This window comes from Parasteatoda tepidariorum, chromosome 8 (assembly GCF_043381705.1).
Source record: "Parasteatoda tepidariorum isolate YZ-2023 chromosome 8, CAS_Ptep_4.0, whole genome shotgun sequence".
NCBI classification, from domain to species: Eukaryota; Metazoa; Arthropoda; class Arachnida; order Araneae; family Theridiidae; genus Parasteatoda; species Parasteatoda tepidariorum.
The window spans coordinates 53,240,306-53,248,438 of record NC_092211.1 but is presented as its reverse complement, the minus strand read 5'-3'; positions in this window follow the sequence as shown (position 1 = coordinate 53,248,438).

Below are 8,133 nucleotides of genomic sequence, written 5' to 3'. Positions count from 1 at the left end.
TATTTGTCTGATTTACTCACATTATCTTTGTCATTTTTATTAAAAACTACTCTTGATGTAATTTTACTTACTTTCAAGCTCATATTTTAAAAATGCTTCAGTATCAATGTATTGTATTGCATTAGATCGGATAATGCATTAAAAATTTACAAGACATGGTGCGTAGCGTTTTTAAAAAGTGCTTAATGGTGCTAATTTTCAATTTTTGTTTTTTAAAAGCCCACGTCGATTAAAAGCCCACGTAAAAAGGTGCTTTTTTTATTGGGTGTTTTTAAGAAGTGCTTAATTTTCCCTTTTCAAAAATGGGATTTTTTTCTTTACCATGTCGATTTGTGCCACGTATTATGCAAAAGCGTGCTTTTCACATTGCTCTATTAAACATTTTCACAATTCATTCAACCACAATCCATTTCAGCGTCTCATCAGTCCATAGCGTATGAAAGCGCCAATAATTTTACATGTTTGATGAAATACTTTTGAGTCCACATGTTCGGTGAGATTATTGCACTCTCATGTGCAACTGTGTTGCAGTTTGCAAGATATTCTAAATTTCAGCCTTAATTTTCCATGCTCTGATGTCGAACCGAAAAATCGTTTGATCAGTTTATAATGGCTAATATAATCAAGAAAAAGAGTTCTTTGTCAGAAACTAGTTATTTTATCATGATCATGTGAAGTCTCTGAAAATTATTTCGCATTTCGTTAATGTATATAGTGCTTAAAAATATTTTTTGAGGCCTTAAAAAGTACTTAAATGGTGCTTATTTTTTGTTGAAAGATTTGGCAACGTACTCTGCTACAGGCTTGCTGCAAACATGTTTTTTTACGATTTTATTCAAAATTCGACGTCTGATCCCCCTGCTTGCTTCCGTTCACCAATTCCGATGGTTGCTTTGCAACAATAGTTTCTTAGATATAAAAAGAACTTTTATGTGCAATCAGACCTCGATATAAGGTCATCCCGCATATAAGGTCACTTTTCCAAAGTCCCTGCTCACTGAATAGGAATTCTTTGTTACAGATTGTCGGATATATGGTCAAGTTTTAAAAATCGTTATCGCTTATAAGGTCATTTTTATCTGAGGTGAGGGAAGCTATTTTCTAACAAAAGCCTATTTAACTTCCTTACAAGGCAATTACCCCTCTCGAGTTCTAGAAAAATGTGGCAGCCAATGAGCAAGCTGTTGACAGTGATCAGGGTCGGATAACCCATTAGTCCATGGCCTGGGGCCATGGATTTTTTGAAAATAAATTTTAAAAAATTAAGATAAACAATGGTTTTTCAAAATGTTATGATTATTTTTTAGTTTTAATTTAATAAAATAAAGTAAAATTTAATTTTTTATTTTTATTTTAAATATGCTTTCTTAAATGAAAAGATCTATAAATACTTTTATATTTGAATAAATAAAAAATATACGAGAAAAAATTTTTTATCTAAGGATCCCAAAATTTTGAATTGCCTAGGGCTCCGCGTACGCTTAATTCGGCCCTGACAGTGATCCTAAGACTATAGCTGTAACCGAAGCGGAGGCCTTCAATGCAATAAATGTCATACCAAACTTTTTCACAAACCATGAGGTAACTGAGGAACATTTTGAGAAGTTACAAAATCTAGAAAACTTTGTTCGAAAAATGAAACCAAAAACGAGACAGACCTGCATAAATGATTATTTTAAATAAGGTAAGATGTAATGTATGTATGTACACTTTGAGGATATTTGTAAACAGCTTTATTTTAAACTAAAAAAATTTTTTTTAATCTAACTTTCTTTAATTCTCTTAAAATTTATTGACTTAAATATTTAATTTATGGCCGATCGTTTTCGTTTGTATTGCCATTTTTATCAAGTCATAATGTGTACTATTTACGTGCTTAGTTACGAACTGCTAATGAATCGGTTAAAAGGTCACCCCGCTTATAAGGTCAATTTTGCGATGTCCCTTAGGGGGACCTTATATCGAGGTCTGACTGTATTATAAAGTATTCTATTTGCTTGTGCTCCCACTTCTCATATGCAACATTTATTTCTTTAAATTGAATGTTTATAATGAGTCAAGTTTAAGTAATAAATAGATGAAGTCCCGCAGTGGACTGATCGTTAAGACACGGTTCCCAGCAGATCACCGAAGTCAAGCATCACTGGCTGCGGTCAGTGTGCGGGTGGGTGACCACTTGGATCAGTCTGCGTAGGGACCGAGGGTGTGCGGTATTGGTCCTCGTTAAACTGTGCTACCGTAAAGTGCTCGACTTCGCGCGCAGGTCGTCGGGCTACCGAAGCGGGGGTGCCATCCCCTCTGCAGAGGATCAAAATTGTGATGGCATGTCTTCGGATCATCCTCAGGGATGTTTCCCAGACCGTCGCCAATAGCCCATTGTGCAGCTCTAGTGCGACGTAAATTAACAACAACAACATATAAATTAAAGATCTTGTATTAGTGAACCTATCTATCTATTAGTGAATGTAAATAATTTTGAATAGTTATAATTTTTTTTAAAAAAAAAACTAAAATTTAAAATTAAAGGTATATTGTTATAAAAATTTGAGTTCACAACTTAATGTTTTCGCTTTCCAAACAGGTTGATATATTAAATGCAATTTATGTGTGCATGAAGTTAATTGTTAAATTCTAAATCATTTAACGAATCTTTTGAACGGCATTTTATAATATGCATCATATGTATGTTTCTAATATGCATCACATTGTGCATGAAGTTAATCGTTAAATTCTAAATCATTTTACTAATCTTTTTAACGGTAATTTTTAATATGCATCATATGTGTGTTTGTAATATGCATCACATTGTGCATAAGGTAAATCGTTAAGCTCTAAATTATTTAACGAATCTTTTTAACGGTAATTTATAATAGCATATTATCGTGACACATGCCAAAAAATAATTATTATAAAATGGTTAATAAGTTTTGACTCTGATTCAAATAAAGCATAATAAGGTAATAGAATTATTTTATTTTGCGCAAACCCTTTTTCTGAAAATATTAAATCAATTTTCAAAAACTTTCTATTCTTTTTTCCTTCATGTTATGGTGCACATTTTTATAAGTTTTTATAGTTAAAATTATTGAATTTATCAACTGTAGTTTTTTTTTTTTATCTTTATATTCGTGGTTCAGTTTTTAATTGCATTCCTTTAACAAAAAAGTTCAAATTCTATATTATTTTAACTTAAAATATGTATCAAAACAATATTTTGGGAATAATTAAAACCAGTTTAGTATAAAATGAAATAAAGGTTTGCTCAAAGTCAATTAGTTTAACAAGCTAATAATTTCTATGTATTTTAATAACTTCCATTTAATGATTTTTATGTTAATAACTTAATATTTTAATTACTTCAATAGTGATGCTTTCTGAATGCTTATGTTTTCTTTAAGTAAAAAGCATAGAAATGATATACATATATATATATATATATTAAAAATATTTGTAATATTGAATAGTGAATTTAGGAATATAAAACAATATGCTATATTACTGCATTACCTTAATGTATTAAAACATTTCTAATCTTTCTTTGAAATCATAATTGAACAAAATACAAACTTCTTAAAATAATAGATAATTTATGCTCATGAAAGATCCTGAACACAATGAAAAATAATAGTTAAATGGTTAATTTATTGTAACTATTAATTAGTTTGAAAATTGGTCTGTAACAGTGCAGTTGGTTGGTAACAGTTGTTTCACAAATTTAATTGATTCAAAATCGTTTATTTCGTTGAAGTTCGATAATTTTTTTTACATGAATATTAACTTGAAACCGACAATGAAAATATTTTTATCAAAAATTTAAAAACCATATTAGAAGACCTTACTTGTGAGAGCGGGAGTTCGAATCAATCCTGCCAAAGACTCCCCGTGTCGACCGGTGCACGATAAATCCGTTGGGCCACAAAGTCCTCCATGTTCCCATAACAAATCGATACCTCTGGGGAACTGGATTGGAGATTGATCATTCTCTGGTTCAGGTCAAAATTACGTTCTGTGAATGGGTCTGCCTTATAAGCGAGTGTGACGTATGGGTGTGGTGGAAGACGAATTCTTGGCCATAGATGGTGCCACTAGAAAACAAGAACAATCGCACCCTCTCTGCCTTAACAACAACAACAACGAAAGATCTTACGGAACACCCGGAAAGTTAGCATAAAAAATTAGGTTATATTTTGCAGCATTGAAATGAGAAAAAAAAAAGGGTTAAGCTATTTTCCTGACAATTGTCAGGAAATTTTTCTTTAAAATGAAGCATCAGAAATATCAAAATTACTTTAATTTTGCTCTAAAATCGCAAAATACGTTATTAGCGTAAAAAACCTTTCAAAGAATTAATTGAAGAACTTCCTCCAAATCATTTGCATTTCCAACAGATCCTCTGCAAAAGTGGTAAATTTGGCCGTTATATAAATTTATTTATTTTTGTAAATTTACTTTAATTTTATTTAAGAACATTTTTTTTATTTGTATTGATATTATTTGTTACATTTAAGGAGCATTAACATTTTTTAATTTATTCTCTATTGTTTCACCGTATTTTTAAAAAAAAATTTTTTAAGTCTGTAAATGTTATGTAAAGTTTCGGAAAGCGAGATAACTAACTAATTATATAAATTAATTATGAAATTAAATTATAGCTTTCCTTTCTGCTGTTATAGTTTTCCTTGCTAAAATTATTCATAGAGTGATTGTTTCTTGTTTTTAAAAGAAATTTATTCATTTTATTTACGTAATTTATTATTTCAGAGCTTCATAATTCCATTCTTTCTCTCAATAGAATTTTAAAAAAAGGAAACTACTGGCCATTAAAATTGCTACACCAGGAAGGCGACGCACCACGAACGTGAAATTTGCAGGACGGATAAACCATTCTGTCGTGGTTATTTGATTGATTGATCAATTGAGCAATGATTAATCATTTGCTGCTTTGCATGAATGCGCTAATAAGCTAATTAGCTTATTAGCGCATTCATGCAAAGCAGGCGGCGGTAGCGACACCTACAATGTGTATAAAAGAAGAGATTGACTAAGTTTCTCATACAGAAATTGAATTAGAGCGTTGTTCTTGGGTAAAAAGGTTTTTGTTATGCCTCGTGTAAGAAGGAAAAATGCCTACCAGCACATGTCTGAGATTGATCGAGGTCAAATTGTGGCCTACAGGGATTGCGGTTTATCATACCGAAGTATAGCTGCTCGCATTGGTCGAGATCCCATGACTGTTGGCAGAATATGGAATCGATGGGTTCATGATGGTCATGTAGAACGCCGTGCAAGATCTCAGCTGCCCCCTATCACTAACAGCCGAGAAGAGAGACACATTGTCCACATGGCCTTAATGGATCGTACAGATACGTCACGAATCCTGAGTCAACAAATGGGGTCATTTGCAAGACAACAAGTGTCTGCATGAACAGTTCGACGACGTTTGCTGCAGCATGGCGACCATTACTTCGGCTACCCTTGATGCTGCATCACAGGGAAGAGCGCAACGACGAACCTGGTAGCAGGAATGGCATGACGTTGTCTTTTCAGACGAATCCAGGTTCTGTATACAGCATCATGATGGCCGTGTTTGGCGACATCGTCATACTGACTCATCACCTGGAGTAATAATATGGGATGCAATTAGATACACGTCTCGATCACCTCTTGTTCGCATTGCCGTCACTTGAACAGCAGCCGTTACATTTCTGATGTGTTAGAGCCAGTTGCTTTGCCTTTTCTTCGAGGCCTCCATAACGCTACATGTCAGCAGAACAATGCACGGCAGCATGTTGATCGCACAGTCCTGACTTTCCTTGACACAGAACATGTTCGCCGGTTGCCCTGGCCAGCACGTTCTCCTTATCTCTCACCAATTTAAAACGTCTGGTGAATAGATAACTATTACCATACAACTGGCCGTACCGGTACGCCACCACTCCTCAGTCACTACGGTCGATGAATTGTGGCATAATATTGAAGCTGCATGGAATGCTGTACTCGTCCATGCTATCCAATCTCTGTTCGACTCGATGCCCAGGAGAATAACTGCTGTTATTGCTACCAGGGGAGGCTGCTCTAAGTACTGATTCCTCAGGATCTATTCATCCAAATATTCTGAAAATGTAATCGCTTCTTTTTTCCAACTATAATGTATGTTCCTAAAAAATATCATTCTGTTATTTGCATTCCTTCCTGGTGTAGCAATTTTATTGGACTGTAGTGTACATTATGTAGCTAGTTTGCACCACATTTTTAAAATAGAAAATAAAAGCTGCAGATCTTGACTCATTTTTAAAATTATAAATAAAATTTATTTTACTTCTTTCATATTTATTATTATCTTTAATGCAAGAAGGTGCAAAAAATATGTTTGCTTATGCTTGAAAATCGCTGGCCCTGTTCTCCTGATCAAACTATGGGGAACGTGTTCCCAGATTGTGGGGACCCCAATAATTTAAGGATCAGAAATCCAAGTTCTTCAAGCTTGTTTAGAGAAAGTTCTTTTTTGTGTCGGATTTCGCAACCTAAAATGTCGTTTGCACTTATTAACTACATTTTCGAGGGTTACCCTATGTCGAACCAAATGGAGTCCTTGAATAATCTGATCATTTGAACGAGAACATCCGATCATTAGAACGAGAAGATCTGATCATTAGATCAAAAGTCAGTCAGGGTGGTCATTATATTTTTTGCGTACTGTATACTTTTTCTGTATAGTGCACACACACACACACAAAAAAAAAAGAAAAAGAAAACAGACCACCATGAATAACTTTCGATTTAACGATCAGATCTTCTAGTTCTAGGACTCAATCTCAATTCATTTTGTTGTAATAGTTGATATTTTAAGTTGCATCAGACATTTAGCATTTTAAGTTAAATCAAACACAAAAACGTACTTTCTTTGAATAAATATGCCTTTATTTGGACGGATTTGGATTTTCGACACCCCAAAAATTGAATTATTGCTGCTATGCGGAAAATATGGTCCCCATAGTTTGGTCAGGAGAGCGATTCAAAGTTTGGACCCCTTAATGTTAGGGCACGTTCCAATATTCGCACCGGTGTAACCGGTTACACTGGTTTGCCGCACCGACCGTTCCAATATTAAAACCAGTTACACCAGTGCACTGCACCGATCGTTCCAATATTCAAACCAGTGTCACCAGTTACGCACGAAGTGCACCAGGTTTCTGGTCGGTTTGGTCAGTTCGCATGACGTCATTACCCTTATTTGTNCTAATCTAAAGTTATTAATCCTTTTATTCTTTTTTTAAAAAAAAATCTGTTTGACTCAAAATTAATGAGATTACATTTGAATAATAATTTTAAAAAGTCTTATAATGCACCACAGTTTCTTTTCTTTGTTTCTGAAATATAATTCATATTTGATTTAAACATTTTATTCATTTTTCAATAGGATGAAGATTTAAATGAACTATGCATTTTTCAATACAAAATGCATTTAAGATGGATCTGAGGAAAACGTTTCTAAGAAAGCTTAGACATTTAAATGTTTTACTTTAACATTATTTTTATTAATTTTTAATTAGGATGAAGATCTTATGGCAATTACCTTAAAAGTTTGCAATTTCAAATGTAACGAAATTTTGTAAGGTATTTTTATTGCAATACATTACTTATTGCTTTTATCGCTAAATTCAGCATTTCAGATACGTAATTAGGACGAAAAGAATAAATTAAATTTTCTTATTCCAAATGCATAATAAAAATTCTTCAGAATGAAATATACATATTGTTACGCTAATAATGAACTATAATAGATTTGAGAAATGAGTTAAGGAAGAACTTTATACATTCAAAAAAAAATTTGAATCACTTGTTTGCTTTTTCAGATGTATGATATTTTATTAAATCGTTTTTCGTCAAATTAAACATTTAATCAGAAATAATTTTCAATTATATGATAATTTTCAATAGATGATAATTTTCAATTAGAAATATATATAAGACATTATTCACAAAGGAATCGATACTTTTACACAAATAATAAATTAAGATAGATCTCAAGGAATAGACCTGAGAAAGCAATTAATACATTTAAAGTGCTTTACTTTAACCTTATTATTTTATTCAGTTGTTAGCAGTTTCATAAGTTATAAAAGTTTTAAA